This window comes from Nilaparvata lugens, unplaced genomic scaffold (genome assembly GCF_014356525.2).
Source record: "Nilaparvata lugens isolate BPH unplaced genomic scaffold, ASM1435652v1 scaffold4833, whole genome shotgun sequence".
Classification (NCBI taxonomy): Eukaryota; Metazoa; Arthropoda; class Insecta; order Hemiptera; family Delphacidae; genus Nilaparvata; species Nilaparvata lugens.
The window spans coordinates 1-18,936 of record NW_024090842.1 but is presented as its reverse complement, the minus strand read 5'-3'; the positions used below and the strand labels follow the sequence as shown (position 1 = coordinate 18,936).

At 31.4% G+C, this 18,936-nt stretch overlaps 1 long non-coding RNA gene across 1 annotated transcript; it reads right to left on the bottom strand.

Annotated features, from left to right (window-relative positions):
- Nucleotides 1-1,546: 1,546 nt before the first annotated feature.
- Nucleotides 1,547-15,111, bottom strand: LOC111055162. The gene is made up of 3 exons (XR_005573839.1): nt 14,868-15,111; nt 3,563-3,718; nt 1,547-1,842 (listed from the first exon to the last, which is right to left on the bottom strand). It is a non-coding gene; the product is annotated as an uncharacterized LOC111055162 (long non-coding RNA).
- Between the last annotated feature and the right edge of the window lie 3,825 nt (nt 15,112-18,936).

Here is an 18,936-nt window from a genome sequence, read left to right as displayed (position 1 = left end):
GTCTCATCTGCATAAAACTTAACTGAGGTGACAACAAATAATGAGAGAAACTCTAAGGAAAAATTATCTACCTATACGTTAAAAACTGTCTATAGTGAGGTCCACGTTATAATGGCAGTGTTTGATTAGCAATTGTATTGCTATCCTTGTCTATCATTCAAGAAAGCTGATAACACTATACTTTTCTAGCTCCACAACGTTACCAGATCCAGATTCTAACAATGTAAAAATATACTTAATTAAGGCCACGCTGTTCTCTTATCTTTATTCACTGCCATTATAACGTGGACTTCACTATAGACGGTGGCTTGCCAAATGACCGATTCCCGTTTGGTCGAAATTATTATTTTGTCGCAAAAGATCAAAAATTGAAGAATCCCAAATGGTAGAATTGAAACTTGTATTTTCTAAATGGTCAAATCCCAAATGATCGAAAAATTTCAATAGTAATCCCATTTGGCCGAAAATCTCAACTTTCGCAAAAGGTCGAAGATTTGATTTTCTCATCTGACCGATTCTCAACAGTCATGTCCCATTTGATAGAAAAACTTTTTAGTTCGTCGCAAATGGTCGAATCCTATTTGGTAGAGAAGTTTTGTAGTTTGTCGCAAATAGTACATAATATGGAATGTTATTCAAAACTTCTTGATAAATAAATTCATTTATTAGGCTATAATTTTTAAATTAATAATAATATTGAAACCAACTTGGCAACTCCCATTCTCCTATTTTTTGTTCCTTCTCGTCGTTATGGAATGATTTCTTTCATGAAAAAGTTTTGATTATTCAATCAATCTATTTTTTATGCCAAAAATACTTGAGATGAAATATACATATACTCGAGAAAATAGTTATTTGTATATCTAGAGTGAAAAATACTGTTTTTTCTCCCTGAGGGAAAAGTTTGAAGCCCGAGGTGAAGCCGAGGGCAACAATTTTCCTGAGGGAGAAAAAAATTTTTTCACTCCGTGATATACACAACATTTTTCCTCCACCTACATTTTTATAAGAACTGCAAATAAAATAATTTTTTGAAACATACGTGACCAAACATATGTTACAACATAATCTAAAACGTAAACAGCTGGGCTGGCTTGTAATCACAGTTCTCCGCCGACTGCGCTATGCGCTATCTGTCGGCAAAAGCTGTAACAACAATGGCCGCCAAAACTACAACTATGATGAAGTTACCGTTTCAAATTTGATTAGTTAATAAGGAATATTTGTTGGCTGGTATTTTGAATAACATGGAATGAAAAAATATTTATAAATTTTTCTTGTATAGTGCTATGAAGTTTGATCATACAAACATAAATTTCATAATTATTTGATCAAATGTCTGGTTGAGGTATTGCATTTAGTTGGTTTAATAACTACTCTATATATGCTTCCTCATCTGAGCTTAGACCTTCTAACCTATTTCAAATGTACGTTTTTAAAATAGAGATGCTTCCCATGTTATTTAAATGGAGTTACTTTTACACTCTAGGGAGTTTTCCTGTTTTTTCCTCCCGAGAGCGAAGAAGTGACACTTCTAGTATTATGTTCCAGGGAGTAAAGTAAGCACTTTAGACAGGAGGTGGAGGAAAAAACAATATTAGGCCAATCGGATACTCACTTTATCAACTGATATTACTCTTACATTAACAAAATATCCTTGCATTCAATTTCACTGGGACTAAACATTTTTGATGTAACAATAGAAAGTAACTCCAATCAAAACCTATGTTGTCCTGCACATTGGTTTCCATTTTTGAAATACTCACCAATTTTAATATTGTGTTTGACTACTCAGCTTCTTTGTATAAAGAATGTCCCAAAGGAATACGCCGTTTTCATCAACTGGAAAGAAATATAATTTTTTTGTAATTTCAGATGTTAGAATTTGTTAAAAATTGCAATTAACCAACTGCTATAATATCATAATTAATAATATTGATTCTAATATCCAATGAAAGCTATATTAATAGAGCTATAAGGCCTTCTGCTACTAGAAATATTGACTTTTGAGCTAAATAGCAGTAGAAAATTTGTTGAGTGAAACTGTCTAAAAAAACTGTGCCCAATCCGGGAATCGAACCCGGTACCTCTCAGTTGTCGGTTTACCTCTTCGCCCACCAGGGACTCTCTGAACATCCTCACACAATGATTATGTTAATCAAATTTATGTTAATTTTTAGAAATTTCTGCTAACAAATTGCCAGAACATTATAATAATAATAATTCGAATATTCAATGAAAACTATATGAATAGGATTAAGGACTTCTACTATTTTTGGACAGTTTCACTCAACGAATTTCCTTCTGTTATTTCTTCAATCAATATTTGCAGAATGCATAGCTATTTGAATTGAAGATGCTTGAAAATTGTTGCAACAAAAATTGATACTATTTGATAACTAAGAGAAAAGGTATTGATGGTTTTCTTAATTTTTGGGAAGTCAGACAGCTTATGATTTAATTTTCAATAGGCCTACAACTGATTTACTTATATAGTCTTATATTTACTTATTTACTTATATATCTATAATACTGTAGTTGTGACTTTAAATTCATAATTCAGCGTTTGTGCCTAATGGAAAGTTGTGTGTATATTTTTGGCTTCAAAATTTTCTGAAATAACTTAATTTATTCAAAGTGCGGTAATATTAAGTGCAATATTTGACTATAATTTGGTATTTTAAACATTATAAATTCAAAATTTCTAGCTGATATATATTTTTGGACAGAAATTGAACTTTAACTTCCCTCAGTAAGAACATGACCTATTTTTTCGGACATTTTATTATTTATCAAAATTTGGGAACAGAATAGTTTTGGCTATGCCCTATGCCTGTTGTTCTATCCCGATCATATTCATTATGATTTGTGATTGTATGAACAAATGATAAAATAGATAAATAAATAAATAGATAAATAAATAAATAATACTAGGTGAAAAAGTTGAAGCTTATTCAAGTGTTTAGTCTGTAACGGTTTGTTACACCATGTTCTCTAAAAGTTGGTGATATGACTAGGAGGAACAATATTCGTATCTCTCCACCAACAAAACTCATTCGATAAATAAATAAATTTTCTATCCCATAAATAAAATGATATGGGGATTCTTATATAGTGACTATTGAATTATGTAGATTGAAGTCTCAAGAAATGCTTGATCACTTGCTGCTATCCATCAACAATCGATAATCAGTGTTTAATGATGCATTAGATTCAATGAGTGCCGGTTGCATAAAAGCCATTTAAATGTTAACCGTGATTAATTTCATAATAACCAATCAGAGAAGGCCTCCTTTATAAGACAGCTTCTCAGATTGGTTCTCATGGAATTAATAACGATTAAAATTTAACCGGCTTTTGTACAACCGGCAATAAGTGTCTTAGAAACCTGGCCCTAGTCTGCTAAACAATAAAATTATCACTAAACTTCAAATTTCAAGAATCTCAGCTCTACTCTCTTATTGGTAGCACTTAGTAATGTTTATGTTGAATACTATTCACATTATACTCAGACACAATTATCCAACTATTGTAAACTGGATGTTTGATGTTGAGTACTGACATCTTTGAATGACATATAGTTGAGCGTGTAGACGCCAAAGGGCCGCATTTCGATGTCGACGTTGGCTCGGGTCATCATGATGTGCAGATTCTTCTTTAACCACTCAGGCTTGTCTGTCCATGGAAGCTCGGCCAATGCGCGACGTAGGATATCATTCTAGAAATATAAATTCCGATTATTCAAATCAAATATTGTCAGATTTGAAAATTAATCATTCGTTCAATCAATACATCATTCCCGGTAGTTTAGGGCCCACCTGAAATTGCTTAGTCCGGGCGCAAATGTCATTCCATGGTCATCTTTGGGTAATAGCCGTGAAAAATGTCTCAATTTCTTCATTAGGTCTGGTATTATAAGGATCGTGATGATGATAAGTCGAGATCACAAGAAAACACCTCGAAAACAATATGGCCGCCAAAATTTGTAGGGTTTTGCTATATCGCTGTATTTCAATAACTGTTCAAGATATTCAACCGTTTTTTGAACGAAAATATTTTTTCCTACAGATACCTTGAAAAGTGGCCATTCCTGCACTGATTACAGAACGCAAAAAATCACTTTTCCGCTCTAGTGCAGGAATAGTATATTTCGCACCTAGGGCCGAAAATGAGATATTTCCGGCTCGAAATCGGTTTTTAGTCCGAGGCCGTAGGCCTCGGACTAGAAAAGATTGAGAGCCGGAAATACATTTTTGCCCATGGTGCGAACGCTATTTTTCGCCACACCCAAAAAAAACTTCCCAATATATAAGAGATTAAAAAATAAATAAAATTCAAACAGCCTATTTTGATAGTTTGAATCTTGGTTATGACAACTTTTACTGTCAATTAATTTCAATATTACTAATTAATAATTTACAATAATGACCATATTTTTATACTATTAATATTAGGCGCAAGCTTTGCGCCTGGTGCAATATCATGGATAGATGGATGAATAGAATTTTCATTACTATTTTGAAATAATGTGATGAAAAATTAATATAATTGCATATTTCACAGTTTTGTCTCAAAATATATCTAAAAATTGATTGAAATTTAAATTACAGTAACTAATATAAAAAATAGGTAATAAATGTCGAAATTCATTGACAAAAAAAAAAGTCATTGACCGAGATTCGAACCTAGATCATGTTTGTTATTCACTGAGCTTTGAGTTCTGACTGATGTATTACACCTTTACGCTCTCGGCCATTCCGTACTGTTTAACATTGGGGCCTGACTGATAACCCTTAGCATACATGTGATACTGTAATACTAGACTTCTAAAAAAGGTTTACTTCACTCCTAAAAAGCGTACCGTACAACAGACTTTGGCTCATGACCTATATTATTAAAATTAATATTATTATTTGTCTCACAATAAAATTTTCACTCTGAATTAAGTCAGATAACGTAGGCTATGTAGGCTACTATAATAATAGAGTATAGCGCAAATTTGAAGCCGGTTTGCTGGCATTTTCACAACAAAATATTGCTCTGAAAATAGTTAAATCATAGAGAAAACATTCGAAGATTCAATCTTGAGTGGGCCTAATGTTTTCTCTATATGGTTTGATATTGAAGAAAAATTATCTAAAAGTTTTAATAATGAATTACGGTAAAATTACTAGGAATTTTTCAGTCAAGGCTGAGTTTCACTAGTAGGCTTACCTTAAACTTCAGATCTGTGCTGTATTTGCTTATTATTATTGTTGATTGTATTGCATTAAGAAGTGGAATTCGATAATAAAAAAGAAACAATTATTACTCTACCTCACTTTTAAATACTGATACATTATTGTACTTTGAATTCAAATTCGATTCTTCACTTTTAAATACTTGCGATACGTACCTTTCTGACAATGGACAATGTAGCCAACATTATATTGTTGAGGCTATGGAGATATATCATCGTATTCTATTGTTTGATATCAAAAACACAATAATAAATATTAAATTATGAAACAGTAATTTATAAAATATATTATTATAGACATAATACCACGATTCACGATACATAATTATATAGATTATTACAGTCATTATGAGATTATCTCTCTATGATTTTTGTGAGATTGGACACGATCAGCTGTTATTCAAGGTCATTTTACAGCCCTAGGGCCGTAAAGTTTTACCGGCCTGGTCGGAAAACAATCACTTTCGGCCTCCATATGACGCACGTAAACCAGCTCATTACATCCAAGTGTGGCGAAAAAAATTTTTCACCACACTGCACAGAAAGCAGCTGTTTTCCAGTCCCTACGTAGATCTGAAAGACCTTGTTTGCAGACGACGTCAGAAAAGGGTTTCTTTTCCGGTCTAGGCCAGAAAGTTGTCTCTTTCCAGCCGCTCATGGAAGTAGTTAATAAGTCATCCGCTAGATCGGGTGAGTGTCCACTTTCATCATCAACTGAAGTCGCCATGATTTCAGTTCCAGTTTCGAATCAAACTAATTTGCTTCGCAACCAGTTTTATTCAATTATTTATTGTTGATTAGTGCATTCCGAATTTTCAAAAATGCTTGAAGATGACTGTGGTATTCCAAGTGAAATTTTAAAAGAATGTGACTGAAATCCTGTCTGCAAATCTTCTACCACTAAAATCAAGAGATAGGTATGATAGCTTAACGAATATTCTTTATTTTGTATTCTTTATTTATTTTGTCAGCAATACCTGTAGTGTGGTGAAAAATATCGTTCACACCACGGGCAAAAATGTTTTTCCAGCTCTCAATCTTTTCTAGTCCTTGGCCTACGGCCTTGGACTTGAAAACCGATTTCGAGCTGGAAAAATCTCATTTTCTGCTCTAGGTGCGAAATATACTATTTCTGCACTCCAGATTTGCAACATGGCAACACTAAATAGTTGGTGGGTTATATGGAGGATTAGTGCATGAAAACAAAAATTAAGCTGGTAACAATGACTGTGGTTAGATTTAGATGAGAATCATTTCAATGGCTACCCTACATTTATGATAAAATCCCAATCTAGAAATCCAAAACAAGAATAATGTTTATCTAAATCATAATTAAATAATAACTTCTCATCATTTATAATAAATAATGTTTATTTTCTATTGACAGTAATAATTATTTCAACTCCAAGCAATGAGAAATGTAGCAAACACACATTTTGAAATTCGAATTTTCAGGTAAATAATTACCGTTCGAAATCCATGTCGATAAAATCAATAAAATAACATTAGAATATACTACAATAAAATATTTTCTGTTGTCTATGTTATTTTATAAATATTTTTTAGTTTACTTATAGTATTTTTCGGTAATTCTAGTTGGTCATAATTCTGAATATCTGAATACTGTTTTTAGCTGGATGAAAGAACGAAGTTAGTTACGATTCTTCCCGCTAGGTCGCGCGCTTGTCGGTTCAGCCATTTTGCAGTCATTCAAACCAGCTTTTGGCGTGAATTTTGAATGCGAATTTTTTGTTTTATCTGTATTTTCTCTGATTCTTGAATGAATAAAAATGAGAACTTTGGCTGAAAATTTCAACTTCAATTGGATTATTAATTTTTAAATGAATTATGATTGTTATAATAACATCATCACACACACAAACATTTGATGGATTTCAGCCATCATTTTATCCATAATTACCCACTTTCATATTCAATGGTAACTGTAGGAAAAACTTAATGTGAAATACGTGCGCAAAGTTCCTCTGCTGCACTCAAGAAGCCATTCCGCCCTCGCCTACGGCTCGGGCGTAAACGTTTCTTTCGGTGCAGCAAACTACCACTTGCGCACTAGTTGCACAAATAACTATTAAAATCTTCCTCTAGAATTATTGTTTCATAAACTTTTCCTCTAAAACGCATATTGTTTCAGTTATAACTTTCAAAAGCCCCAAAAAATTTCTAAATGTGTTGGGATTGGCATTTGGTGGAAGAAGTATGTCTTCCGCTGCAAACAATACGTACTTTTCTCTCTTTTTCCGATGACGCTCCAGCCGTGGAATATGGACTTACAGCCTCCAACCAGTTGTCATTTTAAAGCTATTCTGAAACATTGTAGCGTACCAATAACACTAATGTGTATGTCTACTGCGAATACATTTACAGAGTGGAAAGTGAAATATTGTCCCCGAAAAATGTACCCTATGTTTCAAGTTTTAGATGTTGAATAAATCATGAAAAGAGTGGACGAAATGAGACGATTTTCTCGAACATCATCAATTTCTAAACACTTTGGTGTTGAAACCAACCGATATCTCTTACAATAACTGAATAGCAAGTGATAACAATATCTGTCAATAATGACCGCCATCTTGAGTTTTTCAATGATGTCGAATATTTTCGTTATTTCCATCATCAATATTCTTATTCGGCTTGTTGTGATGAAGAGATTGAGACCATTTGCAAGTCTCTATCTTGAAGTAGTGATGAAAAAATCGATTTTATAGTTCTAGCTTGTTATCTCATGGAAAAACGCACCAGAAATCATGCTGGCTTTCTTTGGAGGGCACTGGAGAACTCATTTTTTGATATACAGAGCAAAAAGATATAATTGTTCCAAAGTTAGAAAACGCTCTAAAAATTTCATAGATTTGAAATTTATCTATATCTCTTGCACAAAAAAGTTATAATTAAGTGAAATTTGAAAAAATTTAGAAAACCATTTTCCTTGGGCTTTTGAAGGTTATAACTGAAACAATTTATGCGTTTCAGAGGAAAATTTTATGAAGCAGAAATTATAGAGGAAGATTTTAAATATATTTTCGTTCAAAAAACGGTTGAATATCTTGAACAGTTATTGAAATACAAGCAATATAGCAAAACCCTACAAATTTTGGCGGCCATCTTGTTTTTGAGGTGTTTTCTTGTGATTTCGACTTATCAACATCACGATCCTTATTATACTAGACCTAACAAAGAAATTGAGACATCTCCCACGGCTGTACCCAAAATGACCAAGGAGTGCCTTATTCATGACATTTGAGCCCAGACTAGCTCATCTCTTTATCTTTTCTTGTATGCACGCACACGCCTGCAGGATCATTTTTGGCAAAACAATACTCTTTTCTTGGTACCATAACAGTGTAGGCCTATTGAATGCTGGCTTTCAAGATAGAGTGGCTTAAATACAGACAAAGAAAAGAGAACGATCAGTTTTGCACCACCATACCTTTCCACTCTGAAAGGAAGAAGAAAAGAGAACGACCATTTTTGCGATTGAGGGATGATGTAGAATTAAAAGTGGGAACAGCTTGGTGCACTCTAGAAAGTCACAGATCAAGACAGGTAACTCATTCACAAATCTCATTATTCATAATTTTTATCTATTTCAATAGGGTATGGTACTGTACTTGAAATTTTAATTACATAGAATTTACTAGTAACCTACAGAATTTCTTATGTTCTTTGATACAAGACTAGTTTTGAGCATTTACATTATGAAGTGAGTCATTGGGTATTGTAGTTTAAATTCTGAGCAGGTAACTACAACTCAGTAGAAGCTAATAAAGTGTTCAAAAAACTATTATAACTTGGATTAAAAATTTATTATCAGGTACCACATATTTTAATGTACATAAGACGATTAGAGAATAATTGTATATGTTTTAAATATTTTTTGTTCCTTTCTTATTGTGAATTGTTCCCATAGTCAGAATAGTTCAATATTATTATTGACCGAGCGAAATGAGGTCTGAGATTCAAGTCAACGGTTTGGCATTTCTCATAATGTTTTAATGTTTAAATGTTTAAATGATTGAATGTTTCAATGACTGAATGTTTAAATGATTGAATGTTTGAATGATTGAATGTTTAAATGATTGAATGTTTGAATGATGAATGTTTAATGTTCAAATGTTTGAATGTTTAAATGTTTAAATGTTTAAATGTTAAATGTTTCTATGTTAAATGTTTGAATGTTTGAATGTTAAATGTTTAATGTTAAATGTTTAAAGTTTAAATGTTTAAATGTTTAAATGTTTAAATGTTTTAATGTTTAATGTTTAAATGTTTAAATGTTTAATGTTTAAATGTTTAATGTTTAAATGTTTAAATGTTAAAGTTTAAATGTTTAATGTTTAAATGTAAATGTTTAAATGTTTAAATGTTTAAATGTTTAAATGTTTAAATGTTTAATGTTTAAATGTTTAAATGTTTAAATTTTAAATGTTTAAAGGTTAAATGTTTAAATGTTTAAATGTTTAAATGTTTAAATGTTTAAATGTTTAAATGTTTAAAGTGTTAAATGTTTAAATGTTTAAATGTTTAATGTTTAAATGTTTTTAAATGTTTAAATGTTAAATGTTTAAATGTGTTTAAAATGTTTAAATGTTTAAATGTTTAAATGTTTAAATGTTTAAATGTTTAAATGTTTAAATGTTTAAATGTTTAAATGTTAATGTTTAAATGTAAATGTTTAAATGTTTAAATGTTTAAATGTTTAAATGTTTAAATGTTTAAATGTTTAAATGTTAAATGTTTAAAGTTTAAATGTTTAAATGTTTAAATGTTTGAATGTTTAAATGTTAATGTTTAAATGTTTAATGTTTAAATGTTTAAATGTTTAAATGTTTAAATGTTTAAATGTTTAAATTTTAATGTTTAATGTTTAAATGTTTAAATGTTTAAATGTTTAAATGTTTAAATGTTTAAATGTTTAAATGTTTAAATGTTTAAATTTTAAATGTTTAAATGTTTAAATGTTTAAATGTTTAAATGTTTAAATGTTTAAATGTTTAAATGTTTAAATGTTTAAATGTTTAAATGTTAAATGTTTAAATGTTTAAATGTTTAAATGTTTAATGTTTAAATGTTTAATGTTTAAATGTTTAATGTTTAAATGTTTAAATGTTTAATGTTTAAATGTTTAATGTTTAAATGTTTAATGTTTAAATGTTTAAAGTTTAAATGTTTAAATGTTTAAATGTTTAATGTTTAAATGTTTAAATGTTTAAATGTTTAAATGTTTAAATGTTTAAATGTTTAAATGTTTAAATGTTTAAATGTTTAAATGTTTAATGTTTAAATGTTAAATGTTTAATGTTTAAATGTTTAAATGTTTAAATGTTTAATGTTTAATGTTTAATGTTTAATGTTTAATGTTTAAATGTTAAATGTTTAAATGTTTATGTTAAAATGTTTAAATGTTTAAATGTTTAAATGTTAAATGTTTAAATGTTTAAATGTTTAAATGTTTAAATGTTTAATGTTTAAATGTTTAAAACTTTGCATAGATGGGGCGGAGTTCCTGGAATTTTTACAGATATGGGACTTGTGGTATTCGATAGAGCTTATCGATGACTTTTTAGGTACCAATAAATTTGATCAAAATCGTTGGAGTCGTTTTTGAGAAAATCGCGAAAACCCTGTTTATGACAACATTTTCGCCTTTTTATCTGCCATCTTTGATTGCATTTGATCAAAATGTTCGTGTCGGATCCTTATAGTGAGAGGACCTTAAGTTCCAAATTTCAAGTCATTCCGTTAATTGGGAGATGAGATATCGTGTACACAGACGCACATACACTCATACACACACACACACCACACACACACACACACACACACCACACACACACACCACACCACACACACACACACCACACACACCACACCACACACACACACACACACACACACACACACCACACCACACACACACACACACACACACCACACACACACACACACACCACACACACCACACACACACACACACACACACACCACACACACACACACACACACACCACACACACACACACACACACAACACACACACACACACACACACCACACACCACACACACACACACACACACACACACACACCACACACACACACACACCACACACACACACACACACACACACACACACACACACACACACACACACACCACACACACACACACACCACACACACACACACACACACACAACACACACACACACACACACCACACACACACACACACACACACACAACACACACACACACACACAACACACACACACACAGTCCAATACCCCAAAAACCACTTTTTTGGACTCAGGGGACCTTGAAACGTATAGAAATTTAGAAATTGGGGTACCTTGATTTTTTTCGGAAAGCAATACTTTCCTTACCTATGGTAATAGGGCAAGGAAAGTAAAAATCAGACTATAGAATTATTCATCATAAATCAGCTGACAAGTGATTACACAGATGTGTGGAGAAGCCAGTCTATTACTGTATTTCCATAAGGTCTATAGTTTCAATCAAGTACTTGTGGATGAGAATACTGCTTGAGGTCTACTGCTCACAGAACTACTAGTTATTATTATTATTATTATCATCATCATTATTATTATTATTTATTTCTTATGCTGCGTTTAAACCAAATTTATTGACAAATTTTTATTTTCCCGTCCTTATAGATTCTATTAGATTAAACGGAGCTTGACAAACACATAATATTATGCATAATTTATCATGTGTATGATAAGCTACGTTCAATCTAATAGAATCTATAAGGATGGAATAATTAACATTTTGTTAATAACTTTGGTGTAAATGCAGCTCAAATGCTAATTTTTATGAAATAAATTTATTTTTATTATTTAAATGTTTAAATGTTTAATGTTTAAATGTTTAAATGTTTGAATGTTTAAATGTTTAGATGTTTAAATGTTTGAATGTTTGAATGTTTAAAGTTTAAATGTTTAAATGTTTAAATGTTTAAATGTTTAAATGTTTAAATTTTAAATGTTTAAATGTTTAAATGTTTAAATGTTTAAATGTTTAAATGTTTAAATGTTTAAATGTTTAAATGTTCAAATGTTTAAATGTTTAAATGTTTATATGTTTAAATGTTTGAATGTTTAAATGTTTAAATGATTGAATGTTTCAATGACTGAATGTTTAAATGATTGAATGTTTGAATGATTGAATGTTTAAATGATTGAATGTTTGAATGATTGAATGTTTAAATGTTCAAATGTTTGAATGTTTAAATGTTTAATGTTTAAATGTTTAAATGTTTCTATGTTTAAATGTTTGAATGTTTGAATGTTTAAATGTTTATATGTTTAAATGTTTAAATGTTTAAATGTTTAAATGTTTAAATGTTTAAATGTTTAAATGTTTAAATGTTTAAATGTTAAATGTTTAAATGTTAAATGTTTAATGTTAAATGTTTAAATGTTCAAATGTTTAAATGTTTAAATGTTTAAATGTTTAAATGTTTAAATGTTTAAATGTTTAATGTTTAAATGTTTAAATGTTTAAATGTTTAAATGTTAAATGTTTTAAATGTTTAAATGTTTAAATGTTTGAATGTTTAAATGTTTAGATGTTTAAATGTTTGAATGTTTGAATGTTTAAATGTTTAAATGTTTAAATGTTTGAATGTTTAAATGTTTATATGTTTGAATGTTTAAATGTTTAAATGTTAAAATGTTTAAATGTTAAATGTTTAAATGTTTAAATGTTTAAATGTTTAAATGTTTAATGTTTAAATGTTTAAATGTTTAAATGTTTAAATGTTAAATGTTTAAATGTTTAAATGTTTAAATGTTTAAATGTTTAAATGTTTAAATGTTAAAATGTTTTAAATGTTTAAATGTTTAAATGTTTAAATGTTTAAATGTTTAAATGTTTAAAACTTTGCATAGATGGGGCGGAGTTCCTGGAATTTTTACAGATATGGGACTTGTGGTATTCGATAGAGCTTATCGATGACTTTTTAGGTACCAATAAATTTGATCAAAATCGTTGGAGTCGTTTTTGAGAAAATCGCGAAAAACCTGTTTATGACAACATTTTCGCCTTTTTATCTGCCATCTTTGATTGCATTTGATCAAAATTGTTCGTGTCGGATCCTTATAGTGAGAGGACCTTAAGTTCCAAATTTCAAGTCATTCCGTTAATTGGGAGATGAGATATCGTGTACACAGACGCACATACACTCATACACACACACACACACACACACACACACACACACACACACACACACACACAACACACACACACCACCACACACACACACACCACACACACACACACACACACACACACACACCACACACCACACACACACACACACACACACACCACACACACACACACACACACACACACACACACACACACACACACACACACACACCACACACACACACACCACACACACACACACACACACACAACACACACACACACACACACACACACACACACACACCACACACACACACACACACACCACACACACACACACACACACACACACCACACACAACACACACACACACACACACACACACACACACACACACACACAACACACACCACACACACACACACACACACACAACACACACACACACACACACACACACACACACACACACACACACACACACACACACACACACACACACACACACACACACACACACAGTCCAATACCCAAAAACCACTTTTTTGGACTCAGGGGACCTTGAAACGTATAGAAATTTAGAAATTGGGGTACCTTGATTTTTTTCGGAAAGCAATACTTTCCTTACCTATGGTAATAGGGCAAGGAAAGTAAAAATCAGACTATAGAATTATTCATCATAAATCAGCTGACAAGTGATTACACAGATGTGTGGAGAAGCCAGTCTATTGCTGTATTTCCATAAGGTCTATAGTTTCAATCAAGTACTTGTGGATGAGAATACTGCTTGAGGTCTACTGCTCACAGAACTACTAGTTATTATTATTATTATTATCATCATCATTATTATTATTATTTATTTCTTATGCTGCGTTTAAACCAAATTTATTGACAAAATTTTTATTTTCCCGTCCTTATAGATTCTATTAGATTAAACGGAGCTTGACAAACACATAATATTATGCATAATTTATCATGTGTATGATAAGCTACGTTCAATCTAATAGAATCTATAAGGATGGAATAATTAACATTTTGTTAATAACTTTGGTGTAAATGCAGCTCAAATGCTAATTTTTATGAAATAAATTTTATTTTTATTATTTAATTTTTTATTTGATTTATGATGATTTTATTTTTATTATTTGATTTATGATGATTTCAGCTGATTTATGATGAATAATTCTATAGTCTGATTTTTACTCTAGTATGAAGGAGGCTCCTTTTTCCTTTTATATTATCCTTGAAATGCAAAATTTCCAAAAACCTTGTATATATATGTCGACGCGCAATTCAAAAAGGAACATACCTTTCAAATTCCATATCACAGGTAATACTAAATTGTGAATTGAAAACAATGAATATAAATTTGTGAAAACATGTATAAATTTGGAAATGATTTGATTTGATTGTGCTGAGAAACGTACCTGGTTGAATACTCGTTGACCATTATGATAAGAGAAGAATGTAGCCAGGCCCACCACAATAAATGATACAGTAAAATTCACCCTTTTATTGAAATCATCGACCTGTAATCAAATTAAATTTCAGCTGATTTGAAATGGAAAATTTGATTCTACATTTTTTAATATAATATTCAAAACATATTCTATGTAACTCTTTTACAATCCTCGTAGAGAATTGACCATTACTAGTAGTTCTGTGAACAGTAGACCTTGCACAGTTATAACGACGTCCCAAACCATAAGCACATCCACACTGATACACTAACTATTATTTGATCAGATCATGCTTACACAAGATTTAATTATTATCATATAACGCTTTCCGGAATTTTTCGCGAGAAAACCAGAAGCCATCCATAGTGAGGTCCACGTTATAATGACAGTATTTGATCAACTTTGGTTTTGCTATCCTTGTCTATCATTCGACAAAGCCGGTTGTACTATCCTTTCTATCTTTATCCACTGCCATTATAACGTGGACCACACTATAGGCGCCCAAAACATATTCTATGTAACTCTTTTACAATCCTCGTAGAGAATTGACCATTACTAGTAGTTCTGTGAACAGTAGACCTTGCACAGTTATAACGACGTCCCAAACCATAAGCACATCCACACTGATACACTAACTATTTATTTGATCAGATCATGCTTACACAAGATTTAATTATTATCATATAACGCTTTCCGGAATTTTTCGCGAGAAAACCAGAAGACATCCATAGTGAGGTCCACGTTATAATGACAGTATTTGATCAACTTTGGTTTTGCTATCCTTGTCTATCATTCGACAAAGCCGGTTGTACTCTATCCTTTCTATCTTTATCCACTGCCATTATAACGTGGACCACACTATAGGCGCCCAGACGAGCAGTTATAAGTTCTTTGCATCCCATTCAATAGTGCATAAAAATTGCATTCAATGAGGCATGCAATTTATAGTCTACACAGCTGTTCATTTTTTACCAAGTTACATTGAGATATTGAATTGCATGCGTCATAGCATGCAATTTATAGTCAAATCGACAGCTGGTTTATGATGAATAATTCTATAGTCTGATTTTTACTCTAATATTGACGTATGGAGGAGGCTCCTTTTTCCTTTTATATTATCCTTGAAATGCAAAATTTCCAAAAACCTTGTATATACGTCGACGCGCAATTTAAAAAGGAATATACCTGTCAAATTTCATGAAATCTATTACCGCGTTTCCCCGTAAATGTGCAACATATAAACATATAAACATTCAAACATTTAAACATAAGGAGAAATGCCAAACCGTCGACTTGAATCTTAGACTTCACTTCGCTCGGTCAATAATTTATCTTTAAAGCCTACGGTTATAAATTTCGTTCTTAAAATATCATTGTTTAGTTAATTTCCAGAAAACCGCCTTGAAAGTGTCACAACCATTCTTGAAAACCAATCGGTTTTTTTTCGTTGTATCAATCGGATTGAGCAGTTTGACTCAATCAGTGGTTGCGCTGATAAGCTATCGCTTAGACAAGGCTGGCCACTAATGACAGGACAAGTGTGTTGAACATGCATGTACATACATGCTCGTCATGCATGTTGTGTCATTAGCGATAAGGAACTAAAAACATTTTTTGAGGTGGGTCTTTATATATTCGATTTTTTACTTTCCTTGCCTATTACCATAGGTGAATTAGTTTGTGTTTTATTTCTGGTTCAAAATTTTTCTTAATAACTCAATATTTTCAAGTTCTGAGAGTCTATTAAATGTAATTATTCTATTATATTCGGTTTTTAATCAAATCAAATTTAAAATTCCTAGTTTATTTACTTCTGTACTGAAAAGTGGGAACTCAAATCAATTCAAGTGGATAGCATAACCCATCATTTTTATTCATTCATAACTCTACCTTCATTGTATTATCATTCATCCCATCATCATCACCTAGGCTTAAAATACTTCTACAAAGTCACCTTTGTAAAATAATAAGATAAATAATAAAATAAAATGAGGAAAGAATTGCATAAAAAAGTAAGGTACTAAATGTCTATATGTTTCAAGGTCCACTGAGTCCAAAAAGTGTTTTTTGGGTATTGGTCTGTATATATATATATATTGTGTGTGTGTGTGGTGTGTGTGTGTGTGTTGTGTGTGTGTGTGTGTGTGTGTGTGTGGTGTGTGTGTGTGTGTGTGTGTGTGTGTGTGTGTGTGTGTGTGTGTATGTGCGTCTGTGTACACGATATCTCATCTCCCAATTGATGGAATGACTTGAAATTTGGAATTCAAGGTCCTTACAATATAAGGATCCAAGCCAAAAACAGGGGTTTTCGCGATTTTCTCGAAAACGGCTTCAACTGAAATTGTCATTGATAAGCTCTATCAACGGCCACAAGTCCCACATCTGTAAAAATTCCAGGAGCTTCGCCCCATCAATGTAAAGTTGATTTTAGATAGGTACTCAATTATCAGTCTTCAGATACAATTAAAACAAAAAATCACAAGTGGAAAAGATTGAGCATGAAAATCTCTACAATTAATGTTTTATAACATTTTCACTTAGAATTGAAAATATGCTTGGAATTCGTGAAAATGTGATTATCCAATTGCAAACTGTTGATTCTATTAGATCATTCACTATGAAGAGATAGCAGACCTTGTGTGCCTCCAGTGTTATTGTCCTGTCACCAGCTGGATCAGATCTTTGAATAGTGGACTTGAGATGCGCGTAAACACGAGTATCAGGTGATCAATTTTCATAAGGGCAAGGAAAGTTGTGTGAGTGCGCCACACCAGATTTTTGTTGTTCATTTTTTCTTCACTGCTCCATTTAAGGTTAAATTATTTTTGTAAAATTATAATTCGTAATTCTCCAGTGGTTGATTCATTGTTACTGGTTGTTAATCTATATATATATATATATATATATATATATATATATAATATATATATATATATATAAATGAATGTCTGTTTGTGTGTTAGTTTGTTTGTTCCCTATAGACTCAAAAACTACTCGACAGAACGTTCTGTGCCGTTAATGGCATGAAACTTTGGGAATAATTGTGTGAATATTGGGGATGGTTTCTGACCAGAAATTTTAATAGGGAGGCTAATAATAATAATTATTTATCAATCCATTTTACAGACCTATGTTTTCGAAATTTTCGGCTAAGCGGCTACCTATAATTCAGCATCTTGAGTTACCAGCTGTATAATAAACACGTCACCCTGTGATAAATATTGTGTACTGGTATTAAAACAGTAGTTTGGAGTTGAAGTTAATGTATTGGATTGGTACCAGCTGTAGATAATCGTCCATTAGAAAACCTATACAAATAATAATTATCACTTCCCTATCATTGAGAAACTGGAATATATTGGAAAACAATATTATTATTCATCTCTTGAAAGAGAGTTGCTCATATTGCATTTATTAATTACTTGAAATTACAAAATAATTACATTTTTTTTGAATTAGCTTATATATTCCATACTAAAATGGAAGATGGAAAGAATATGGAATTCTGTGTAATTCATTATAGATCGCATATTTCCTGGACCATCTATTGACAATAAACAACTATGAAAACATTAAATTTATCTTTGAAAAACTGATTCAACTATCTATTTTTTTTTTTAATTCAACACTTTACTGATCGATATTACTACCAATTGATGGAGAAGAATATGTTTTCGGAATGATAAATGCTGCATGACTAAGCACATTAGGAAGTCCGTATTGAGATGTAAATGAAAATATTGATTGTCAGATAAATTTCATGATTCACCAAATAAAGTGAAATGTGACATGAGATACATTGACTTTTTGGCGGTACGAAGTTCACCGGGTAAGCTAGTCTTATAGAAATAAATGAATGTCTGTTTGTGTGTTTGTTCGTCCCTATAGACTTAAAAACTACTTGACAGAACGGCATGAAACTTTGGGGATATGTTGTGTGAATATTGGGGATGGTTTCTGACCAGAAATTTCAATAGGGGGGCTAATATTATTAATACATTTTCGCCACACTGCACAGAAAGCAGCTGTTTTCCAG